Source organism: Entelurus aequoreus, linkage group LG16 (assembly GCF_033978785.1).
Source record: "Entelurus aequoreus isolate RoL-2023_Sb linkage group LG16, RoL_Eaeq_v1.1, whole genome shotgun sequence".
Taxonomy (NCBI): domain Eukaryota; kingdom Metazoa; phylum Chordata; class Actinopteri; order Syngnathiformes; family Syngnathidae; genus Entelurus; species Entelurus aequoreus.
The window spans coordinates 25098380-25113170 of NC_084746.1; the positions used below are offsets into that span (position 1 = coordinate 25098380).

At 39.2% G+C, this 14791-nt stretch overlaps 1 protein-coding gene across 3 annotated transcripts in view; it reads left to right on the plus strand.

Annotated features, from left to right (window-relative positions):
- Positions 1–14791, plus strand: part of LOC133630743 (corticotropin-releasing factor receptor 2) — a 165337-nt gene that overhangs the window by 43557 nt on the left and 106989 nt on the right. The gene's annotated exons all lie outside the window — the stretch shown is intronic.

Genomic DNA, 14791 nt, shown 5'->3' on the forward strand with positions numbered 1-14791 from the left:
AATGACTACTAAACTACAACCTAAGTGCTTATTGGAGGACAATTATATGTTAATGGGATGGATGGATAACTGCCCAGCTTTGCACACTGCAAAAAGTCAGTGTTCAAAAACAAGGAAAAAAAAATACAAAACATTAGGGGTATTTTATTTGAACTAAGCAAAATTATCTGCCAACAGAACAAGAAAATTTGGCTTGTCAAGACTTTCCAAAACAAGTAAAATTAGCTAACCTCAATGAACTAAAAAATACCTTAAAATAAGTATATTATCACTAATAACAAGTGTACTACTATATGAGTACGTATTTTCTATTGTTTCATTGAAAATAAAACAGCAGAGTCCATTTGAGTGTCATCTGTTTTAATATGAGACACAAATGTGTCAAAGTCATGATTTTTTTTTTCATGCTTGAAATAATAAATTATTGCTTTAAAAAAGTAATTTTATACTTGTGAGTGTTGATGACACAGCTTTGCAACTGTTGACATTCTAGTTTCAAGCATATTCTACTCCATATAGGTCAAAAAAATCTCAGCAACAAGCTGTAATATCTTACTGAGATCATTTAGGACCAAAACCCTTAACACAAGTAAAACACTCTAACATAAAATCTGCTTAGTGAGAAGAATTATCTTATCAGACAGAAAATAAGCAAATATCACCCTTATTTGAGATATTTAATCTTACTTAGATTTCAGTTTTTGCAGTGCAGAAGTAAACACAGAGCTTATTTTGGAGATGTTAGATGCATCCAATACTTGTTTTTTTGCTGATATCAGATCAATATCCACATCAGATCGGGACACAGATGCTACCTGGTGGTTGTATTATAAATGGCATTTACCATGAATTGATTAACGTGGACCCCGACTTAAAGTTGAAAAACTTATTTGGGTGTTACCATTTAGTGGTCAATTGTACGGAATATGTACTGTACTGTGCAATCTACTAATACAAGTTTCAATCAATCAATCAATCAATCAAAGTATCGGCTAGTAAATGGTAAATGGTATTTTATTCTTATTGTAATATTTTCTATTTTATTTCCATTTACACCCCCGTTATTTACTTTTTACTTTTTAAATTTGATCTCAATTCTGTACACTGCTGCTGGAATTTAAGTTTTCCTGAGGGAACTCAATAAAGTACTATCTATCTATCTATCTATCTATCTATCTATCTATCTATCTATCTATCTATCTATCTATCTATCTATCTATCTATCTATCTATCTATCTATCTATCTATCTATCTATCTATCTAAATGGGTTATAGTGGTATAGCGCTTTTCTACCTTCAAGGTACTCAAAGCGCTTTGGACACTATTTCCACATTCACCCATTCACACACACATTCACACACTGATGGTGGGAGCTGCCATGCAAGGCGCTAACCACGACCCATTAGGAGCAAGGGTAAAGTGTCTTGCTCAACCACGCTATACTGTTGGATAAGCTCAGAGCAATCGGATTTAACAAAACCTCATGGAGCTGGATACATTCTTACTTGGAGGGGAGGGAGCAGGTGGTAGAGGTGAACGGCACCGTGTCCCCCCCCCTCTCGGTGAGCTGTGGAGTCCCCCAAGGTAGTATATTGGGACCTTTACTGTTCCTAATATACATAAACGACTTGTCATCGGCATGCGACTGTGAATTGTTTTTGTTTGCGGATGACTCTGCCCTGCTGGTATCCGACAAGGACAAGTCACAGGTGGAGAAAATCCTCAGTGCTGAGCTCTGTAGAACTTGCACCTGGCTCGCTAACAACAAGCTATCCATACACGTGGGTAAAACGGAATCCATCCTGTTTGGGTCCCACATCAACCTTAAGAAAGTCAGTGACTTCACTATAAAAGTGGGTGACATTGTTATCACCAGGAAAGATGAGGTCACCTACCTAGGTTCCAATTTAGAGGCTAACCTTTCCTGTGATCAAATGGCAACCAAGGTAATCAAAAAGGTTAACCAACGAACGAGATTTCTCTACAGAATCTCCTTTCTGGTCAACAAAAGCACCATGAGAATTCTGGCGGGAACTCTCGTTCAACCCTTTTTCGATTACGCATGCACCCCCTGGTACCCTAGCACCTCCAAAACCCTCAAATCTAAACTCCAAACATCCCAGAACAAGCTAGTCAGATTACTTCTAGACCTCCACCCCAGATCCCACCTCACTCCTACCCACTTCTCTAAAGTGGGCTGGCTCAAGGTGGAGGACAGAGTTAAACAACTTGCACTGAGCCTAGTCTATAAAATCCGCTACACCTCCCTGATACCGAAGTACATGTCAAACTACTTCCTTAACGTAAATGACCGCCTAACCACAACACCAGGGGGAGCTCCACTAACCACTTTAACCCAGATTCCGATCTAACAAAGGTCTTAACTCATTCTCTTTCTATGCCACATCAATGTGGAATGCGCTCCCAACAGGTATAAAAGAAAGGGCATCTCTATCCTCCTTCAAAACGGCAATAAAAGTTCACCTCCAGGCAGCTACAACCCTAAACTAACACCCTCCCCGGATTGCTAATAATCAAGTGTAAACAATCAAATGCAGATACTTTTTCTTATGGCTACTGATCTCTCTCTCTCTCTCTCTCTCTCTCTATGTCCACTACTTGCTGTACATATCCTACCCCCCCCCCCCCCACACACACACACACACACACACACCACTGATTGTAAATAATGTAAATAAGTCAATGTGATTATCTTGTGTGATGACTGTATATATCTGATAGTATATATCTGTATCATGAATCAATTTAAGTGGACCCCAACTTAAACAAGTTGAACAACTTATTCGGGTGTTACCATTTAGTGGTCAATTGTACGGAATATGTACTTCACTGTGCAACCTACTAATAAAAGTCTCAATCAATCAATCAATCAAAGACATAGCGGACGTGACTTAGTTTGTAGAAGCTGGGGATCGAACCAGAAACCCTCGGGTTGCTGGCCCGGCCACTCTTCCAACCGTGCCACGCCGTCCCCATATCATAGTATTGTAGACCAATATTGTAGAGACTCATTTTATGCCCTCTTACAAACCAGTGTACCATACAGATGATGTTGTCTAAGGTAAAAATTCTACATATTGTGACATTTTTCTGGTGACTATGTTCATATTTTTGTCTTGTACAGTGCCCGCATAAATATCTGAGTATATTCTTGACTGCTGCATCCTGGCTTTAAGGCTAACAATAGCTCCTCCTTCCATTTGCCCCTTTGGTGTGTGTCAGACCCAGAGACGAACATTTCATGCAGCATGCGTGCATGTCCTGCAGCCAAGCACTGGGAACTAACACTCGGGGATGTTTTAATGCAGGTAGAATTACAAAAGAAAATTAGCGGCTTCCTAGATTGAATTGAAAAGCCAATGTAAATTCCTTTTCATGTCTTCAAGCTTATATAAATATTAAATGTGCAGAGTGGTGTAAGAGGTTTATGCATTTTTAAAGCTCCCCGTGTCCTTTTTTTTTGGTGTATTTATAGTTCTTTAAGTCGGCACGATGTGCACATGGAGTTTTTAGACCTTTGAAAACATTCCTTGCTTCCTCTTTTTTTTCCGCTGCTGCCGTGTGATCTAGTGTCTGTCAAGCCTCAGGCCAGACAAAGTGCTCCTTATCAGCGCCGCAAAGTTGAGACTTGGCTCTGTCAACTGTGCCCTTTTTCTGCACAGCAGAGCCTGGCTGGAGCTAATTCTTCGGTGATCCCCCCAAAAAGATAAAGTTACTTCAGCGGCGACCTCCTCTTGTCAATGTAATGGCGGGGGACCTACGTTGTCAACTCCAAGTGAATGTTGCTATTGATTCCCTTATCTGGATTAATAACGTCTGAGGCCTATAAGTGCAGCAGTGTGTATCAGGTGGATCGCTTTCGCCATGTTTCAAATGGGAAATGAGCATCGTGTGGGTCGTCTCGTTGTAGAAAATATGAAACTGAAATGGAGTTGTGACCTTGATTTCCCTCTTTACCCAATGTTGGACAAATGCCCTTTATTAACTGTAACCAAATTTCTTTGCTGTACCCTTGTTGCTTATTTAGGGTGCACTAGCTTGGCTGCCCAGTACAGATTGCATATAAAATACAAAAATACAGTGAAGCGTGCCGATTGCACAGGAAGCTAAGGAAAAAGCTAACGGGAAAACTTAGCATCGAATCAGGAATCAAAGAGTATACCCACGTAACTTGTTGCATAGCGCAAACAAGACAGCCAGACTGAGTGTGGCGAAAAGCAGGAATAAATAGCTCTCTGATTAGTGCCCGGGAGCAGGTGAGCGTCCCGAACACTAATCCGAGGCAGGTGGAAATAATCAGCACCCATGGCAACCAAGAAAACACAAACCCAGGGGTGCTGAAACAGAACTAAGGGAATTTTTAACTAAACAAAACACTACTCGAACAAAATATAATTTTAGCTTTTGTGTTACACATGACAAAGCAAACAATTGTTAGTGTAATATACCTCATATATAATGAAGTTATATCATTTTCAGAAGATGCCAAGGACCAATAAAACAAGTAACTGAAATTGGCCCACGTGCCGCACTTTAGACACCGCTTCTCACCCAAATTCTGCCGGGATAGCCTCCAGGTCAAATGTGACTGCCAGAAAACAAATACCTGAAGGTAACGACTCTCAAAGTGTAGCCCACCTTGGAAAAAGTATGAACATCTTTGGCCAAGTGGCAACTACTTGTACTTCCAAAATATCGATTATTCATTTAATAAGTGTACAGTATAGTGTTGTAACGATACCAATATTTTGGTACCGGTACTGGTAGTAAAATTATTTCGGTACTTTTCGATACTTTTATTTATTTTTTTGTTTGTTTTGTTTTTGTCCTGTCCAGCTTCTCAGGCAAATCATATAGTTGATGTAGATGCCCATATCGGCTGTTCAGATTTACTTTACAAAAGAGAAGTGTAGGTGACTTCTCTTTTTGCCTTATATGTATTTGACTTTATTAAATGTATTTATATTATCATTTGGTGCAGCCGGGCCGGAGCAGGAGGGGATAGAAAGAGAAAAAAAGGAAGACAGAGGGGGGAATTGTGGGGACAAGAGGGGGATTAGACTGAGAGACAAAAACAACAACAGCAAACACAACAATAACAACAACAACAACAACAACAACAATAGAGCAACATCAGCAAATACGACATGTACAAATATGATGGTAAAAGTGATAGCAAATAAGCAGTTAGCGAAAATAAAAATAATACAGAAATGACAATGAGCATTATTACACTACAAATGGAGCAATACAAATACCAATAGAAATAGTGTTATTGATAATGAACAATACCAATAATTTAACTCTATTATCAACAATACAGTTGTTCAAATGCAACAATACATATACGTAATGATAACTAGAGATACGAAAAAAAGCAGAAAAATGGAGGGGAAGAAAGAGAAGCAACCTGTATTAACCTTGTAGATTGTTATAGTACTTTTCGGTACTTTTCTAAATAAAGGGGACCACACAAAAATTGCATTATTGGCTTTATTTTAAAAAAAATCTTAGGGTACATTAAACATATGTTTCTTATTGCAGTTAAGTCCTTAAATAAATTAGTAAACATACTAGACAACTTGTCTTTTAGTAGTAAGTAAACAAACAAAGGCTCCTAATTAGTCTGCTGACATATGCAGTAACATATTGTGTCATTTAGCATTCTATTATTTTGTCAACATTATTAAGGACAAGTGGTAGAAAATGAATTATTAATCTAATTGTTCTTTTACTGTTAATATCTGCTTACTTTCTCTTTTAACATGTTCTGTCTACATTTATGTTAAAATGTAATAATCACTTATTCTTCTGTTGTTTGGATGCTTTACATTAGTTTTGAATGATACCACAAATTTGGGTATCAATCCGATACCAAATAGTTACAGGATCATACATTGGTCATATTCAAAGTCCTCATGTGTCCAGAGACATATTTCCTGAGTTTATAAACAAAATATACATTTTTAAAAAACGAAAGAAGATGTGATGCCAAAAAATATTGACGTAATCATAGTAGTATCGACTAGATACGTGCCTGTATTTGATATCATTACAGTGGATGTCAGGTGTAGATCCATCAATGGTGTTTGTTTACATTCTGATGCCGGTGAGCTACGGTGTGTAGTGAAGCATGTTAAGCTATTCCTCGTCCTGCAGTGATAATGTTACTTGTAAGAAACTTACTTTATTTGTCGCCATGGAGACCAGGATTAGTGATTTAGAAGTAGCTAAAACACTGCCGACGGCGGATGGACGTTAGCTGCTAGCTAGCTAGCCATGTCTTAAAGCGCCTCTTCCTGAGAGCGTTTCAATGTTATAACTTCACCTTTATCGTTAGTTTTTAAGCCAAAATGCGTCCGTTGTCCTTTTTCTGTCTACACACTGTGTCTGCTTGTAAGTACTCCGTGATTGTGTGCCGCCGAACATGCTCCTCTGCTCGTAAAAGCAGCAATGTCACGACATGATCTCGACGCGGACGCTAGAAGCACATAAAGCTTAGCATAGCATACGAAAAATCTCCACACTGGTAATAACATACGGCACCATGAACGTAACTTGACGTAAGAAAAACAATGTAAGTGTGCACAATACCATGAGCCTAAAAGAGACATAATTAGGGCGGTAGCAGGTGGAACCACTAATCATGAAACGGAACGAGGTGTGAAGCGCTCAATGCTCCAAGCAACAGGAAAACGTAACTAAGGGAGGCTCAGGAGCACTGGCAACATAAATAACAAACCATGAACATAAACAGACCTGATCTGTTGTGACAGATCATGACACTGTAACTAATACAATTATGAAATCCGGATCTCATGGAGTACCCATAACTTTAAATAGGGACATAGTTTCTGCAAAGCCACTGCAGTGGAGCGCACACACAGTAAGAGCGGTGTGTGTGCCTCGTTGTGGTCTGTGTGACCGCAAACATCTTTTTTTTTAATGCACATATGTTAAGTCTGATTTTAGTGTTGATCATGTGCATTTATTAGACAAATAGAATAAAGGTTATGGCAAGTATAAATATGGTTGTTTATTTCAACTATTTTCTCTGAAATGCACATTGAGGATATAAAGCACAGGTGTCAAACTCAAGGCCCGGGGGCCAAATCTGGCCCGCCACATTATTTTGTGTGGCCCACGAAAGCCTGGAAATGATATGAGTTAATAAAATGTTTACTCTTTTGTTACTAAATATTAGGGATGTCCGATAATGGCTTTTTGCCGATATCCGATATTCCGATATTGTCCAACTCTTAATTACTGATACCGATATCAACCGATACGATACATACAGTTGTGGAATTAACACATTATTATGCCTAATTTGGAGCACAAGGTATGGTGAAGATGAGGTCCTTTTAAAAAAAAAATAAGATAAATAAATTCAAAACATTTTCTTGAATAAAAAAGAAAGTAAAACAATATAAAAACAGTTACATAGAAACTAGTAATTAATGAAAATGAGTAAACTTAACTGTTAAAGGTGAGTACTATTAGTGGACCAGCAGCACGTGAAAATAATGTGTGCTTATGGACTGTATCCCTTGCAGACTGTATTGTTTTATATTAATATAAAATGTAGGAACCAGAATATTAATAACAGAAAGAAACAACCCTTTTGTGTGAATGAGTGTAAATGGGGGAGGGAGATTTTTTGGGTTGGTGTACTAATTGTAAGTGTATCTTGTGTTTTTTATGTTGATTTAAAAAAAAACAACAACAAAATATACCGATACCGATAATAAAAAAACAATACCGATAATTTCCGATATTACATTTTAAAGCATTTATCGGCCGATAATATCGTCAGGCCGATATTATCGGACATCTCTACTAAATATATTTGTTCTTTCCCTTTTGACATTAAAAATCATGTACTGCATGCAATTGCAAATATTTTAAAATTCAATATTATCAAAATCAAAATATTATATTATGTATTCCAAAAATATTTTTTGTTAAAATAAAGTTAAAATACTGTACTTAAATATCTGCTTCACTTATGATTTCAAATCAAATTATCCATCAAATTGTAGACTGTAAAATTGACAATAGATTTTACAGTTAAATTCCGCCGACTGAGTTTTTCACCGTAAAATCAACTTTATTACTGTTTTTTTCCATATACAGTAAGACACTAAAAGATTAAAAACAAACAAACAAAACATTAAAAAAACAAGATTTTACGGTGTTGCTTGAATTTTACCGCTAAAAACAGTGGTGTTGTTTTTCCATTCCATTCCATTTATTAATTTTTTGCATATGCTGTAAAAAGACCCCTCTGTTTTTACCGTGTAATTCTGGTGACTGAGCTGCCAGTTTTTAAAGTAAAATGTATTATTTTTTTTGCAGCTTTTGTAAAAAAAATATTCATGTATTGTACATTCATATATAACTCATTGTTAAAAACGGCCCTCTGAGGGTAACCATAAGTGCGATGTGGCCCTCAATGAAAACGAGTTTGACACCCCTGCTATAAAGTGTGTTTTATCCGATTGCTCGATTATTCGAGTAGATTCGGTAGATTATTCGATTACTAAAATAATCAATAGCTGTCAGTCATTTGAAAGTAAGTAGTGATATTCCACATAATTTTGTTTGACTACACCAAAAGATTTCTTAAGTTAACTTCAATACATCAACAGCCTGTAACAAGACAGCAATCCCAACACAACAGATTACAAATGAGACCCATATTACCATGACTTTCCTTTAAACCTTTGTACTTTTGCACAAAATCAAACATTTGCCATTTGTTTTACTTTTATGTTATTTAAAAAGGGGAGGGGGGGAGAGAGTCAGTAGTTGATAAAGTGAGTGCTTTTTCATGGTTTGCAATGTAATTTGTTCAAATCTTAATTTTGTCTGGCCAAATAACATTTGTAGTGACATCTCAGCATTTTTTCCCATTAAAGATACACTCATTTAGTGCTGTTAATTGGTTTCGGACATGACCGTGATAAATTAATTTCTGTGTAGCAAGAATCGTTAATTATAAATCATACATTTTTGTACTTTGTGCATATAAACTGTTGACTACATTCTAAATATGTTTTTGAGACCCCTCCCGTAGACATAAAATAACACCCTTTTTATATTCTTTCGAGAGGAATGAGCGGTAGAAGATTGATGGATGGATAATCCAATATAGTAATGCATGCAAAGGCTTAGCCAATCAGTGGCCATGATAGATTTGGTCTCCTCTGGCGGCCAATACAACTGTAATATTAATATTGTTAGTTTATATAGCCATTTGAATGCTTGAGTATTAGGGATGTAACAATATTAATGTCTCACGTTACGATATTATCATGGTCTATCACTATGTATATCACCATACTTGCCAACCCTCCCGTTTTTACCGGGAGACTCCCGGTATTCAGCGCCTCTCCCGATAACCTCCCGGCAGAAATTTTCACCCGACAAACTCCCGGTATTCAGCTGGAGCTGGAGGCCACGCCCCCTCCAGCTCAATGCGGACCTGAGTGGTGACAGCCTGTTCTCACGTCCGCTTTCCCATAACATAAACAGCTTGCCTGCCCAATTACGTCATAACTGTACAATGATCGAGGGCGAGTTCTTGGTTTCTTATGTGGGTTTATTGTCAGGCAGTTTCATTAACGTCCTCCCAGCGCGGTAACAACACACAACAACAGCAGTCACGTTTAGTCTACCGTAAAGCAGTTCGTCTGCCATAAACAGCAATGTTGTGACACTCTTAAACAGGAAAATACTGCCATCTACTGGATAGCCTCCAGAACACTGAAATTCAAGTATTTCTTTTATTTATATGTATAATAAAATAAATATAATATATATTTATATATATATATATATATATATATATATATATATATATATATATATATATATATATATATATATATATATATATATATAGCTAGAATTCACTGAAAGTCAAGTATTTCATACATATATATATATTTATATGAAATACTTGAGTTGGTGAATAGTAGCTTAAATATATTCCCCTCTTAACCACGCCCCCAACGACGCCCCCGCCCCACCCACCCCCGACCACGCCCCCGACCACGACCCCCCACCACTCACCCCCCACCTCCCGGTATCGGAGGTCTCAAAGTTGGCAAGTATGTATATCACTGTGCCTTACGTTTTATCACTGGTGGTGGAAATCTTGTCCACCACTGCACTTTGTATGCAAAGGCAAACTGTCCATCTTTAACTGCCCGAAGACTTTCTTGATGGATAGTTTTTATATATAAATGTCTTCTTGAGCTTGTCCCCACCGATCTGTGTTCAGTTGTGTGTAGAGACTCCAGTCATTACAGCCTACGCTCACAAGGGCGTTTACCTATGCAAATGACGGAATTAAGGGTGTTTACATATGCATATTGGGGAAATTAGGGCGTGTTTGTATGCAAATTATGATAGACACGCACGCACTCACCATTTGGCATTCAGCAACTTAAGAACAGCAGGTGGGAACAAATTGGGCGTTTAAGAACACATCATGAATTTGAATGGACTCCTCTTAGGAAATCACTTAGGAAGAAAGATAAGAGGAAAAGTTAGGAACTTATTGCTGAATGGGGCCCAATGAGTCTTTACCTGGTTAAATAAAGGAAATTCAAGCGGTATTAAGGCCACGGTACAATATTATTGTGGTATATGTAAAAAAAAAAAAAAAAAAGACTTGGTAAAAATGTTATAGTGTGTAAAATGAAGTGGCAGGAATGTTTAGGATAAACACACTTACTGTAATTAAACACAAATACAATGCTAAAATGTTCTAATCATATTTATTAATATACTAACATGTATTTTTAAGTGCAATTAATTTTGCGGTAACATCCACTGTTTCAAGCAAATATAAATATGAAAAAAAACTTACAGTTTAGTGTCTTGTAAGTGACAATGTAAGTGTAAAGTGTAAAACAATAATGTTCACTTTAGTGTCTTTCAGTTTTTACTTTATGAGAAGCAGTGTCCTCTACAATGGACATTTTTTATATCCGTCTAAAAAAATGCTGTTTCTCAGAAACGTTAACTAATGAATTTTTAGTAATGTAACTACTCACAAATTGATGTTTAGCTTCGCTGGCTTCAAATATATTTTCTGGGTGACGGTTAATGAAGTGGCGACTTGTCCAGGGTGTTCCCTGCCTTCCGCCCGAGTGCAGCTTGGATAGGCTGCAATAATATGGAATGTACAATACTGTGTTACATCCCTATTGAATATGCTTCAAATAAATAAATAAATATCCCAAAAATTATCTACGATGTGGCAAAGCATGATGTGGCAAGGGACGACTGTAATGATGGTCCACATGAACTCAGGGGTGTCCTGAAATTCCAACATAACATGGTGAATTCCACATTCAAGGCTCAAACTGTGGGACAATGTGAGCGGAGAAATTAAACTGTCCTCTAGCCTAAGAGTGTTCAACCTTGCGGTAAAAAATGTGTTGTTGGGAAACTAGCAAAAACATGACTAGTTGTTTGGACTATCTCAACTGTGGGACACAGGTGCAAAAGAACTCACTCGTGGAATAAGGGACATAACACACCAGACAAGGCTTCAGAAGACAGAAGATACCCAGGCAAGATGGAGCTAATCTAATGGTCGCTCAATGCTATTGACAAAATAAACTAAAAACTGGTCATTATCATTCTTTATCATATGTTATTCTTGTTCTGAAATTGTCATGTATCCATCTATCCATCTAATCTGCTGTTGAAACTTGGACTATATAACCAACATATATAACCAACATATAAGTTGATTGCAAATTAGGGGCGGGACATGGATAAGCATTCTTGCTTTTTTTCTCATATCCCTTTTCGGTGGGTGCTGTTGCATGTCTGTCAAATTACAAAGAGTGATGAAGAGTTGCTATATATGTCTGTCTGCTGGAATAAATAAATTAATTCATTCAATGTCATACCATTTAATATTTTTGTCAAACCAAATCATACGGGCATACAAACATCAAAATACAGTATCACTGTAGTTACGATATACGCTTAACAACAGTTAACAGTTGTGATGGAATGATGAACCTTTCAAATGTTGCATTAACTCTCGCGAAAATCCATCCAATGACGTAAACAGAATCCCAAACACAACATAAAGAGTAATAATGCACGCTGACTGACTCAATGGAGTTGTTAAATACTTTGAATCGTCTGGTAAACACAGAGGTTAAAATGTATTATAAGTCATGTTCTTGAGTTAGTAAAGGGCATACTTTTACAAATATTTTGGTAACACTTTAGTATGGGGAACATTTTCACCATTAATTAGTTGCTTATTAACATGCACATTAGTGACATATTGGCTCTTAATTAGTCATTATTAAGTACTTATTAATGCCTTATTCTGCATGGCCTTATTATACAACCAGTAAGCCATTAACTAAGAGTCTTCCCTCAATAACCTCACAATTATTGCTTATTACTAACCATAACCCTAACCCTAACCCTTATATGTTCCCCTAGTGTCCAAATAACTCTAAATTAAGCCTTTGTTATTTAGAATATGTTCCCCATACTAAAGTGTTACCAATATTTTGTTATCAGGAATGCCTTGCTTTACAGCGTTACAGCAAAAAAAAAAATTGATAGCGACAGCCGACTAAAAGCACCAAGCTAAACTAACCCTATCTCTAAAAGTCGCATTCAACCTATATTTTTTTTAAAAGCTAAAAATCCATAGAGGAGCTTTTATGCTTGCATGTATGCTTGCATGTACACTTGTATCGATTTTCTTACATTTTAATACACAGAACATTTTTAGTCGACTGGCTGCATCTTCTGTAAAGCCATTCTCCTGGAGTGTGTGTGTGTGAGACTGGGTCAGTGGGTTTGGTGAGTGTGTATTGCAAACCTTTCACCCACCATTGCACACCAAGTTTCCCATGAGATTCAATCAGCTCCAGCAGACGCCTACCCCATAGCACCTCACACTAACCCCTCGCCACCATGCTACTCAGCCCCCACACCGCAAATGACACAAGTAGGTGGGCACTACTTTCTAGGCCAAATAATGGAAATGCCAATTGTATTGTATAATATTATATTTTGCTTTGGAATGCATTCATCTGAAATTTAAACATTAGACTGTTGTTCTTCTGTTTTTGGGGGTTGTCACTCATCGCACTAAATAGGTGGATGTACTTTTGAAAACAGGGTTGTTTTATTCCCTTTTGTAATCAAAAAATACCAAAACCTGCAATGGCCAGAATATAATTGTCTTAATGCCTTTCAATCAGGGGTCCCCAAACTACGGAATACGGCTCGCCAGCGTCCAAAATCGGGCCCGCGGGAAGTCTCAAGTTTTAAAAAAAATGTGTCCTTTCTAATCTATTTTCTACCGCTTGTTACTCTTGGGGTCTCCTACCAGCTTAGGCAAATAATATTATCTAAAAATGCATTTCCCCATTGATAACGTGACATCATCGCACTCGCGCCGCAGTGTCGGGCGAGCATGCAGCGAGTGCGCACTCTTTTTGTCACGTGGGGGGGTCCGCAGCTCGCTGCGGGGTTGTTCTTCCGATGCAAAAACGGCTCCGGACGACAGCGTGAAGGTGAGCTTGGATTTATTAAACATAAATCACTCAAACTATCACAAACACAAACAATAAAGCAAAAAGGCAAGCGTGCCTAGAACACAAAAGAAGCTGCTAGTTAGCAGAAGCTATGACCTGGACTATGACTTACTTGGTCAGCAAGAGACATGAACCATTGTGACACAGACAATGCAGGCAGAACGAGTGATGAACAAAGGTAGACTTAAATAAAACAGGTGCGTGACTCAAAACGTAAAACAGGTGCGTGACGTGACAGGTGAAAACTAATGAGTAACCATGGAAACAAAACAAAACAAGGAAGTGAAACCAAGAACTAAGGAAGTCCAACACTAACAGCATAACTAAACAAAACATGATCCGGACCACGGATCATGACAGAATCCCCTCCTCAAGGACAGATACCAGATGTCCATAAACAAAATAAAAAGAACAAGAGTCATAGGAGGGCGGGAGGGGGACATGGCTGTGGGTCGCCAGGCCAAGTGGCCCCGAATCCACCGAGGCATAGTCATGTGGCGGCCGCGAGTGGAACGCCACCGCCGCAGGCGGGGTGGACGACCCGGGAAGGGCCACACCCGTGGCCGACGAGAAGGTGGGCGCACACGGCGTGGCGGACGACCAGGCAGCGGCCACATCCGTGGCAGACGAGAAGGCAGGCGCTTCGTCGTCGTGGCAGGCGTGGAAGTAGCAGATGACGTAGCTTGGCGTGGTGTGTCGGGCGGCAAAGCTTGGCGTGGCGCGTCCTGGCAGCGTGGGTCCTGGTCTTGGCAGCGTGGGTCTTGGTCTTGGCAGCGTGGGTCCTGGTCTTGGCCGCGTGGGTCCTGGTCTTGGCCGCGTGGGTCCTGGTCTTGGCCGCGTGGGTCCTGGTCTTGGCAGCGTGGGTCCTGGTCTTGGCAGCGTGGGTCTTGGTCTTGGCAGCGTGGAGCTGGAACCGGAGCTTGGCAGCGTGGAGCTGGAACCGGAGCTTGGCAGCGTGGTGCAGGAACCGGAGCTTGGCGTCGTGGTGCAGGAACCGGAGCTTGGCGTCGTGGAGCCGGTACCAGAGCTTGGCCGCGTGGAGCCGGTACCGGAGCTTGGCCGCCTGGAGCCGGTACCGGAGCTTGGCCGCATGGAGCTGGTACCGGAGCTTGGCCGCGTGGAACTTGACGTGGTGCAGGTGGCCTAGCTGGGGGTTGCTGCTTGGCAGGCCGAA